Genomic DNA, 11,236 nt, shown 5'->3' with positions numbered 1-11,236 from the left:
GGGTAAGAAAGACAGAACCATATCAGAAACAGTTCGAATATGTACTGAACACACACACACATACTCACAAACACACCCCTCTCAGTTTGGTATTGTTAGTATGAAAAACAAAAACCCACTTCACAGGTGAGGATGACAATTTTCTCAAGGTTATATGATTGCCATGGAGAGAACTGGGTTGGAAGCCTGTCTAGAATCAGAGCTAGTGTCCATAACCACTACACTCTATTGGGCCCTCAAAAAACATTCCCACAATGTCACCAGATCAAGAAGTCTCTTTCAGCTGTGAGTAAAGAAAAATCCCTGATCAGTCAGGCCTGATCAGAAAGGCAACTCACCACCTCAGCAGGTAGAACGGGATGACGATGGACAGTTGGGGACTGCAATGGCTCCTGGCAAGACTTTTACCTCTAATTCACCCTGCAGGACTCAGCTGAGATAGCATTTCCCCCAGGAGGCCTTCTTCAAGCTCCTAAAATGCCCTGTATTTCCCCTGTCCCAGCCCCAATCCCACTCAGCTGTCAACAGATGGTTATTTCTCTGTCAACCCACTAGCCCAGGGGCTGAGAGAGGCCGGGGACTTTGTCTTGTTCACCCATTATAGAGCCTTGAGCCCAGTGGATATTTACAGATATCAAATGCAACAAGGAGGATGTGGGGCATTTATTTCAGTTTAAACACACAGATTTCATTTAATAATCCCAATTAAACGTGGAATTTTTTCTAGAAATGGCAAAATCCTACAGATCCGTGCAAGGTCGCTGGGTGCTGAAAACTATGCTCCTAGTGTCATGCCATGTCACGGCAAAGGAATCTAACTCCTAGCCATGCAACGCCACACAGATTGAGGAAAGAGTCTCTTCTACACATGGCTTGCAGACGTTCTATATTTTTTATGTCTACACAGATTATCTCTATCCTACTGGGCCTGGAGTGGAGGAGATACAATTTTTAGCAGCTTTGTAACAAAAGAAGAGGTAGTCAGTAAAGCCAGCAATGCCCACTTTTAAGAAAGAAAGAAGAAAATGAAGACAGCAGTGAAGCGTGGTGCTGGTATCAGGGGTCTCCCAGCAGCTGAGTATATAGAGAAGCAGCGGAAGTACAACCAGGAGTCGAGGGAGGGGTACAGGGGAGGGACCAAGGGGAGTGGCCAGAGCAGCAAGGGGAAGACAAGGAGCAAGATGGCTCTGGCGAGAATGGAGCTTACCTAGACTCACCCAAGGCAGTCAGGTCGCTGGGTTCACAAGGTTGATACTGTGGGTGTAGGCCGAGTGACTGTTACACCTTTCACCTATAAAGAAAATAACCTCACTGGCCAGGTCACATTCCTCCAGGTATTTACTGAGGGTCCACTCCATTCAGCAGTGCCTTCAGTGAATTATCAAATGCAGCCCCATCCCAAGGACACATCTCAGTCTGAGGAATAAAATACTGTCCAAGGAGCCAGGAATGGTGGCTCACGCCTCTAATCCAAGCACTTTTGGAGGCTGAGGCGGGAGGATTGTTTGAGCCCAGGAGTTTGAGACCAGCCTGAACAACAGGGCAAGATCACTGTCTCCATAAAAATTTAAAAAAATTTAGCCAGGCATGATGCTGCACACCTGGGGTACCAGCTACTGGGGAGGCTGAGGTGGGACGATCACTTGAACTCAGGAGGTTGAGGCCAGTACAATCCAGCCTGGGTGACAGGTGAGACCATCCACCAAAACAAAATAAAAAGACAACTATGGCAGGCATGAGACGGGGGTACTTCTGACACAGAGGAAGTCAAAACCACCACAGCCCAGGTGGTCAGGAACAGCTTCTCCCAGGGCATGCTATGATATATATTATCATCCCCAGTTGCAGATGAGGTAACAGGATCAGAGAGGTTAAGCAACTCACTCAAGGTCACACACCTAGGGAGTGGTGGTGACCATTTCTCAGTGAGGTCTGCTGAAATACAAAAGTCACTTCACTGTTTGTGACACCAATCTCTCTTTATATTGTCACCCACTTTAATTCGCATTAACTGATATATACTTACCTGCGGCTCTCCTTAGTTTCATATTCTCATAAGCGGCTAAACACGGTATAGATTTCATTTTAGCACATCAGGCCCTTCCCTTAAAGAACCTAAGTTTCCCCTGCCAGGCACGATTGCCCAGCCCAGAACTGAACACTTATCTCAAATTAATCTTCCAACCACACACTAAGGAAAGGAAATGGATTACTGCCATGTAGAGATTTAATTTGGGTATTTCACAAATTCTGAACTACGATTTGAAATGTAACCACTGTCCAACCAGAAACAGTAAAAACAGTGCTTCCCTATGAACAGTATTCACGGGAAATTTTATTAAATGCCAAAGCATTCCAGGTTAAGACACACTGCCCGTTTTACAGGGAGTTGTTGAGATTCTGCTCCTAAGAATACAGTAGTCCTTTCTTTCTCCACTGCTAGTGCCCTGATAAGCTCAGCCAGCAAGGCCATTCGCTTTTCCTTTTGCGAGCAAACACACCAAACTACCCTCACACCCACGCACAAATCCAACGCACCCAACAGGGATATGTCAGTAGAGGGAAATGGTATTGGAGATGCAGATGGAAATCTGTGGCTACTCAGAGCACCACATTTCTGATGGCTCAGAGGGTTACCGCCCAGGGTCGCCTGTACTCCAGCAAGGTGGACGGCGGAGAGGCCCTCCTTCTCCAAACACGAGACCCTGCAGCTTGTGTGGCTACTGGACACAAATGGCCTGGACCATTCACTGCGCACGAATGCAGCAATCATAGTGCCCATTAAACGCACGTCTACTCATATGTCACATCATGAACATCTCTCTGTCACATGTCCGAGAAAGGGTTTGTTGGATCGTTTGTTTCAATAGGGGCAATGTAGTCCTCCTTGAAAACCCTCCAGTCACTGTGTCTCCTGCTGTGTGGTGGGAGAGGAGGTGGGGAGGGAGGTGATGCCAAGGACACGGTGATTTCTGAACCCGTTGAACACTGATCCTAGCCCAAGTGTAGCCCGGCCGGCTACGAATGCTCGGGGCGTCTCGGGATCCTCTTTCTCCGCTGAAAAAAGCCACCCCCAAGCAGGGAAAGAGAACGACGCCACCCCCAGAGTGCGCGACCGCCATTCCCATACTGGGGAGATATGGACGACAGGGAAAACCACCCGCTTCCTCCGAAAGCCCCGCTGCCGGCCGGCCCAACCCAGGGATTCGAGTCCCAAGACACCCCAGCCTGTGCTAGGGACAGCCTCGGTCTCGGCCTCTCGCTCTGTCTCTCTGAAAGTCTCTCTCCCACCCCCGACCCCGCTCTCAGTCTTTCCCGCGCGCTCGCTCGCTCTCCGTCTCTCTCGGGCTCTCTCACGCGCGTTCTCGCTCCGGGGCTAGTTCCCGCCGTCCAGGCGCCAGCGCGGCGCCTCGTTTCCTCTGCCCTGGAAACGCAGCGCGGCCGGCTCGGAATTGAAGGGTTAAGACAACCGGGAGGAGCCGCCCACCGGCAGGCTAGACTGGCCACAGCGCGGAAGCTGGCCTCGGTGGGGTTGAGCTGGCGTCACAGGGATGCGACGGTTGCCAGAAACTGGACCTTCGATTGGCTGCCGCGAGCCGCCCGGGAGCTGGGAGAAGGAGCGAATGGGTATGTATGTGAGAGCGGCCGGGTGTTTTGTCGCGAATCACTCCGCCCAGCTCGGCTGCGACAGGAGAAGGCGTGCAGGCCGCCCTTTCCGGAGGTGTGCCGCGGCATTCCTGCAGCGACCCTCTCGGGAGCTTGTCTCGGGAACTGGACGAATGCTTCCGGAGGCTATGGGAGAGACTCCAGGAAGCGGACGTGACTTCATGGGCAGGCGACGAAGGAACTGGGCCAGAGGCATGGGAGGAGGCCGATTTCTCCTATGATTGGCTGGGAGGTTTGCGCTAGGGTGCGCCTCTGAGAACAGACGCCTGCCGTTTCATTTTCATTATTTACTGTTTTTGCATGAGCGGTACATGCACCCTTTAAAGACAAAAACCAAACAATTCAAGACATTGAAATCATTCCGGCTACCGCCGTAGGGAGAGCGCCCCAGAAGTGGAAATCACACTGTCGCAGTAAGCGTGGAGCGAGGTTGGAGGGGAGGTGTGTGTCTTTTACTTTCATAGGAAGGAGTAGACCGGGTTTAGTGGGGAGATTTATGGGGCAGGGGTTGTTTTTGTAATCAGCGGAAGTCTCAGCCAGCTGAACAGGGAATGTTTCTCTCTGTGCCTAGCTAATTTCAGGAGGACAGACCTCCCGTCTAAGTGAATCATTCCGGAGAAAAAAGAACAAGGAGTGGTTGGGTCAGCGATCTGGAAGTCATGGCACAGAGTGGACAGACGGCATCCCTTATATAAGTCCCATGGATAATACTCGTCCTTTATGGTCACCGATTTCCCAGAACACGAAAGTATGCAGATATTTCTTTACCGTGGCATTTGTCAGGAGTCAAGCGACATGCAGCAATGTTTGTCCTAGCAGATACATGGATAGTAGATTGCTTTTTAACCCTGGAAGAAGACACCCTGTGAACAGAGTTTATAGTTTTCAAAAAGTAATGTTTTTGTGGTTTAAGTGAAGGAAGGAAGCATGAACCATTATCCCAGAATATTATAATCATTTCATTTTACAAATTAAGTAACTGGCCTCAGAGAGGTTAAGTAACCTTCCCAAAGTCACAGAAGAGGTTTAAAAAATGGTAGAGTCTCGATTTAAATCCAGGTGTCTGTGACTTCATCCCCTTCGTGCTGTGCAGCCATACACTGTCATTTCCAAATCCACCTCTCCCTGAATCTATAGATTTCCTGTGCCAACTGACAACCCCACAGGCCTGTTGCACTCACCTCCTCCCATCCAGCATCCTAGGCAGTTGGAGACGACTTCCCAGAGAAGAGTGTGTTAGAGAACCTGGGTCCCAAAGGCCCTACCCCAGCCGCTGGAAGGAGAGGTGGGCTTCAAGAGGAAGATTAGAGGATTTGAAGGGAGAAGTATGTTTGTCTGAGGGACAGGCTGATAGGCCAATGTGGCACATACGTGATAATAAACACCAGTTACTTTGAATTTATGTTTTTTTTTTTTTTTTTTTCAGTATTGGCAATACATGCTGAATGGTGGTGATACCCAAAGCAGATAGATAAAAATCAAGCCACTGTATGGGCAAGTTGACACATTCCCATTTTACCTGGGAGGACCTGACAAGAAAATACCACTCTGCGGTATAAAAGAACTGTCTCCTAGACTCAACAAATGAAACAAATTAGTCATTTTTTCTAATTATTCTTCTTCTCCTATTACAGATGAGGCACGGTAGGCACAAAGAGATTAGATCATCTCCTATTACAGATGAGGCACGGTAGGCACAAAGTCATTCAAGTTATAAGTTGCTGAGTCCCATAGCAAGTACTACTCAGCATGTCCCAAAGTGAACCCACCCATCCCCACTCTCGGCATGCCTGCCCCTCCTCCTGTGCTGCCGGACTCAGTGACAGGCACCATGTTCCACCCAGCAGCTTGGGCCAAAGATCTTGAAAGCCATCGTTGATTGCTGCCTGTCTCTTACCACCCCCACAGTGACTAAGCCTGGCCAGTTCGACCTCCCGGGTCTTTCTAAGTGAGATCTTTTTTTTTTTTTTTTAAACTTTAAAAAAATAATTATTTATTGTACTTAAAGTTCTGGGATACACTTGCAGAACGTGCAGGTTTGTTACATAGGTATACTTGTGCCATGGTATTTTGCTGCACCCATCAACCCATCATGTAGGTTTTAAGCCCCACATGCATTAGGTATTTGTCATAATGCTCTCCCTCCTCTTGCCCCCCCACCCCCGATAGGCCCTGCTGTGTGATGTTCCCCTCCCTGTGTCCATGTGTTCTCAGTGTTCACCTCCCACTTATGAGTGAGAACATGTGGTGTTTGATTTTCTGTTCCTGTGTTAGTTTGCTGAGAATCAACATGACCTCATTCTTTTTTATGGCTGCATAGTATTCCATGGTGTATATGTGCCACATTTTCTTTATCCAGTCTATCATTGATGGACATTTGGGTTGGTTCCCAGTCTTTGCTATTATAAATAGTGCTGCAGTAAACATACATGTGCATGTGTCATTATAGGAGAATGATTTATGATCCTTTGGGTATATACCACCAACAAGTCATAGCTCATCCTCTTGCCACCAGTCTTGACCCCTTCCCACGCATTCTCAGTGCCAGTGTGTGAGGCAACTTTCTTAACTCCTTATCTGGTCATGTCAAACCTTTTCAAACTCTACCAGGGCTGCCTACTGCCCTTAGGATAAAGTCCAGCCTCCTGGACTAGGAACATCAGGCCCCTTATCCAGCCTCCTGGACTAGGAACATCAGGCCCCGGCTACCCGCAAATGCATCCTCCGTAGCAGACCCCTCCTCCTGCTGCACCCACCCTCAGTATTCCACATTCTAGACCTCTTTCTGTTCATCAGTCAGTATTCCACATTCTAGACCTCTTTCTGTTCATCAGTCAACCAACACTTGTGGACTCTCTAGCATGCGCACTCATTCTCTTGCTCTCTCTGTCCACCGCCTCACACCCGCCCTTCCCTCTGTCTGGCCTGCACTTGCTCCCTCCCCCTCTGCCTGATTCCTCCTTGCCTTCAGCTCTCAAGTGAAGGAGAGCAAATTCTACTTTACCTAGGGAGCAACTGGATGAAAAGGCACGCTTAGTGGGTTTGATATTTTTACTAAATAGTACATGATGGGGATTCATGAAAATTCCCCCAATGGGCCAACCAACCGGAATGTCACATGAGAGTAGGGTTTTTGGGAAAAGTTTACTTGCAAAAATAGGATGCAGGAAGGCAACTGAGGAAGGTGACAGGTTCATTTGCCTGACTACAGCAACCTTCACTGTGTGTGTATAGCAGCATGTTTTATACTTCATATATATACAATAAAACAAAAAAAATTAAAGATACACAACATAGATCTCCCCTTTATTTCTGTGGACTCATCATTGTGTGTGAATATGGAAGTTGGAATTGTGGCCCCAGGTTTGGTATGAAGGGATGCAGGCTGAGGACCTGCCTCACATCTGGTTCTTCTTGCCACAGGGTGGCATGTGAGGATTAACTTTGTTCACTACAGCATGTTATTTTGACTCCCAGCGTGGGCATACCTGATTATGAACGGGAGCATCTACTTTGGACATGTGGACAATGAAAGAGAAAAGATGGGAATGGCCCTGGTCCTGCCACCATCAGCCCAAGCCCCAAGCCTGGCTGGAGGGTAGACTGGACTCCCACTGTCCCAGCACGCTGGCCTGCACACTGATGTACCCCTAACATGGCACAGTGTGAATGGCTCTTCCTGGAGCCTGGCTGTTGAGGACATACTGTGTGCCACTCATGTACAGTGTTGATTTCCCAAAGACCCAGAGAGGTAAGTATCAAACTCCAATCTACAGATAAGGAACCAAGCTGAAAGAGGTCAGGGCACTGAGGCAGAAAAGGCTGGATCTGGGACTCACATGTGGGCTCTGTCAGACTCCAAAGCCAGGCATCTTTAAACTCACGACAATGTACTTTGCTTATGCTCCCCTTGCTTAGCTGCAGATATTATTCCGTGATGGGACGGTCAGCCTGGTCCCAACACCATGTCCACCTGTGAGATCCAGGCCCCTGGCAGGGCAAAGCCACCCTGAAAAGTTCTAACACAGTCCACAGGAGCTGCCCTGGAGTCCCTTGCCTCACAGCTACCAGTCGAGTTTAGCTTCTAGGCCTCCCCTAGGAGGCACTTTGCCCTTTCACAAAGACACTTGCCATCCACCCCTGCCCTAAATTACGTCTCCATCAGCCTCACTTTATTTAACAGATAAGAAGAATCTAGAGGCAAACAGAGCAGAGGCAGCGTTAGTGGCTGCAGCACAGCTGTGGAGTTGATCAGACTCCAAATGTGGTGTGGAAATCAACAGACTGAGAATAGGAATCTGGTTCCTCCTGTTCTTCGGCTCTCTGGACTGTAAGCTGTGCAAAATCAAAGTGCCTGCTGCAAAACCTCCCCTCTTCTGAAGAGTCTGTCCTGACCCAACCCTTGCACACACACACCCCTCAGGTGAGGGTAGGGAGCTCTCCTGTGTGCTCCTAGGGGACTGTGGGTTGAATTCTGCCATGACTCTCCTTACCATCCCCACCCCAGTGTGGGGGTCATCTGCCAGCAAGGATACAGTTGAAAGCATCCCCCTGTCACCAGAGTGTCCAGTCAGCACTCAGAACAAGCTTATTTGGTTAATAAAGGAATTTCACCCAGAGTACTTGGTTAGTAATGGTTATGATGGTAGCAGCTCGGTGTGCATTAGAAATGCTCCAGGAGAATCGAGTGAACAGAGGACATCTGTGCAATGAGATGCTCTTCCCCTGGAGTCAGGGAGGAGGGTTGTAACTTTCCTCTCTTCCTTAATTCTGGAACTCCTAGTAAAAGAGGCTACAAAATTATTTATTTATTTGAGATAGAGGCTAGCTCTGTCACCCAGGCTGGAGTGCAGTGACACAGTCTCAGCTGACTGCATCCTCCACCTCCTGGGATCAAGTGATTCTCCTGCCTCAGCCACCCAAGTAGCTGGGATTACAGGCGTGCGTCACTGCACCCGGGAATTTTTTTTGTATTTTTAGTAGAGACGAGGCTTCACCATATTGGCCAGGCTGTTCTCGAACTCCTGACGTCAAGTGATTTGCCTTCCCAAAGTCCTGGGATTACAGGCGTGAGCCACTGCACCCTGCCAGAATTTTTAAATATGTCTCGGCCATTATGTTACTCCATCAGGCTTGGCTGTGGCCTCCCAGTGGGACTGCAGTGATGGGTTCACCAAACTCTCAGAGTACCCTAGGGCAAGTGCATGCGGGCCTCCCCCAGGGTCTGTAGGGAAAAACGACTATTGATTGGGTTCAGGCATCCTAATCGAGTATTTGGTTCTGTGGCTGCAACACAGATATCCCCGGTGACAAGGACATGAATACCTGGATGAACGCGTCTGTCAAGTCCGGGTGGGCTACACCAGTGCCCTTGCCTGTTGTATCTCGTTGCCTAAGCCCTCCTGGTTCTGACTGCTCCTGCCTGGGTCCTTCCGTCGCCTGAACTCTGCAGGCTACACAGACATGCTTTCTGCATCTCTGGCCCTTCATTGTCCCTTTCCGTGTTACTGGCAGAGCAGAAGCGTACCTGGCCTGACAGGATCCTGTCCCTGTCACCGTGGCACCTCTAGCCTTCTGTTCAGCTTCCTGCTGGTGCGCTAGTGTCCTTGTGGCGTCTGTGCCACGTTGGGCCAGCTTGGCCTCTGACTTTTTTTTTCCAACTGTCCCTTCTGTCTGGAAGGCCTTCACCACAGATATCTACTTGACTGACTCCTCCCCCTTCACATCTCTGTCAAATTGTCACCTTCTCAACCCAGCCTACCCTGGTCACTGTGTGTCATAATTTACCTGCAGCTAATCAAGTTCCTCCCCCAATTCACAGTCCCTGTACCACGATCTGTATATTTTTTCTTTTTTATCACAGCCCCCATCACCTTTGTAAACTAAAAATAAAATTCTAAGCCCCACTCCCCAATCATCTGAATGGACCCTCTGAGCCAAAGCTACTCCAAAGTTAGCCTGAAAAAGTAGTGCAGGCCATGATGGGAAGGGTGGGTGAGACATGCGTCATTACATGCTTCTTCCTATGGAATTCAGGCACAAATGACCAGCATTTATGTTAAGGCAGAGATCTTAAGACTGTGGCAATAAGACACCAAGTTCCAGCCTGACTAATATAGCATCACATGACAAATAGGCCCTGAAAGAAGTCAAAGTATTTCACCCAACAATATATTTCTTCGACACATTTTGAAATAGGCCTACAAAGCCATCTCTTGTGAGGAAGTCTACATTCTGTAGAGAATCCCTTTCCCTTTCCAGGTCTTTTTCCTGGTCTAGGAGAGAATAAGCTAAGAGTCCAGCAACTTTTAAGGTCTGATAAGAAACATTTACAGTCTATTCCCTCTGAAGCCTGCTACCTCGGGACTTCATTGGTATAATAAGAACCTTGGTCTCCAAAACCCCTAATCTTAACCCAGACACTCCCTCCTATGGATTGGAGGTCTTTAGATAAACTCAAGCAATTGCCAATCAGAAAATCTTTGAATCTACTTATGACCTGTAAGACCCCACCCCCCAACGCCCACCAACTTGTAGTTGCCCTGCCTTTTCAGAATGAACCAGTGTACATCGCACATGCATTGATTGATGTCTTATGTCTCCCTAAAGTGTATAAACCGAAGCTGTACCCTGACGACCTTGGGGATGTTTCGTCAGGACCTCCTGAGGTTGTGTCAGGGGCACGTCCTTAACCTTAGCAAAATAAACTTCTAAATTGATTGACACCTGTCTTGGGTACGTTTTGGTTCATAACTTCTAACGTTTCCTAGATTCCCTTGTGGAGGGTTTGTTGTCTGCCACCTACCACGTCTTCTTTGGGGAATGTCAGATCCAGTGCAGGGATTTCTGTTGATTTGATTCCCTGAGGTATCCCCACACCTCAAGAAGTACCTGGCACGTAGAAAACCTTACATATTTATTGCCTGAAGGAGCACATCTGCCTCCCCCACTAGACTGTGACACCATTCAGGGTCTCATTCTCCCCCGTGTGACGGAGCCCTCTATGCATCTTTGCGTCATGGTGCAAAGAGCCTTACATAACAACAGAATTAAACCATGCGTGTCTTAGAGACAGAGGGGACATTCTGGGGGTAGTTTCTACTTTCTTCAGCACAACACACATTTCTCTTGAATGGTCTGTGCCTGTGCCCATTACTTCTACATTCCAGCTGAGACGGCCTCAGGCCCACGCCTCCTCCTGGCCACAGATGGTCTCTACCTGCGTCCCCTCCCTTCCCTAGCCCCGAATTCTGCATTCAGAAGCTCTGTGTGTCTGCAGGAAAGGGCTGAGATGCCACTCTGTAGATCCTCATCATGTAAAGGTGAAGTTAAGCTCTGGAAAAAAAGATTCAAACAGCTAGAGGCTCTTGCAATCCCACCAGGGCACAGGGGATCCTGGGTTGGACTTGTGTGTTCTGGAGAGATGCAAGAGGGACGTTGTGTCCAGGTTATTTTCTTTCTCTTTCTTTCTTTCTTTTTTTTATTATTATACTTTAAGCTCTAGGGTACATATGCACAACGTGCAGGTTTGTTACATATGTATACATGTGCCATGTTGGTGTGCTGCACC

At 48.6% G+C, this 11,236-nt stretch overlaps 1 protein-coding gene across 1 annotated transcript in view; it reads right to left on the bottom strand.

The window, feature by feature from the left end:
- Positions 1-1,699, bottom strand: part of FAM156B (family with sequence similarity 156, member B) — a 5,549-nt gene extending 3,850 nt beyond the window's left edge. Inside the window, exon 1 of the mRNA XM_011925929.1 lies at positions 1,218-1,699. The gene's annotated coding sequence lies outside the window, so the exon portion shown is untranslated. The remainder of the gene's footprint in view (positions 1-1,217) is intronic.
- Positions 1,700-11,236: the final 9,537 nt, after the last annotated feature.

Source organism: Colobus angolensis, unplaced genomic scaffold (assembly GCF_000951035.1).
Source record: "Colobus angolensis palliatus isolate OR3802 unplaced genomic scaffold, Cang.pa_1.0 Scaffold662, whole genome shotgun sequence".
Lineage (NCBI taxonomy): Eukaryota > Metazoa > Chordata > Mammalia > Primates > Cercopithecidae > Colobus > Colobus angolensis.
Note: the sequence above shows the minus strand (reverse complement) of the source record. Positions and strands in the feature narration are given on the sequence as shown.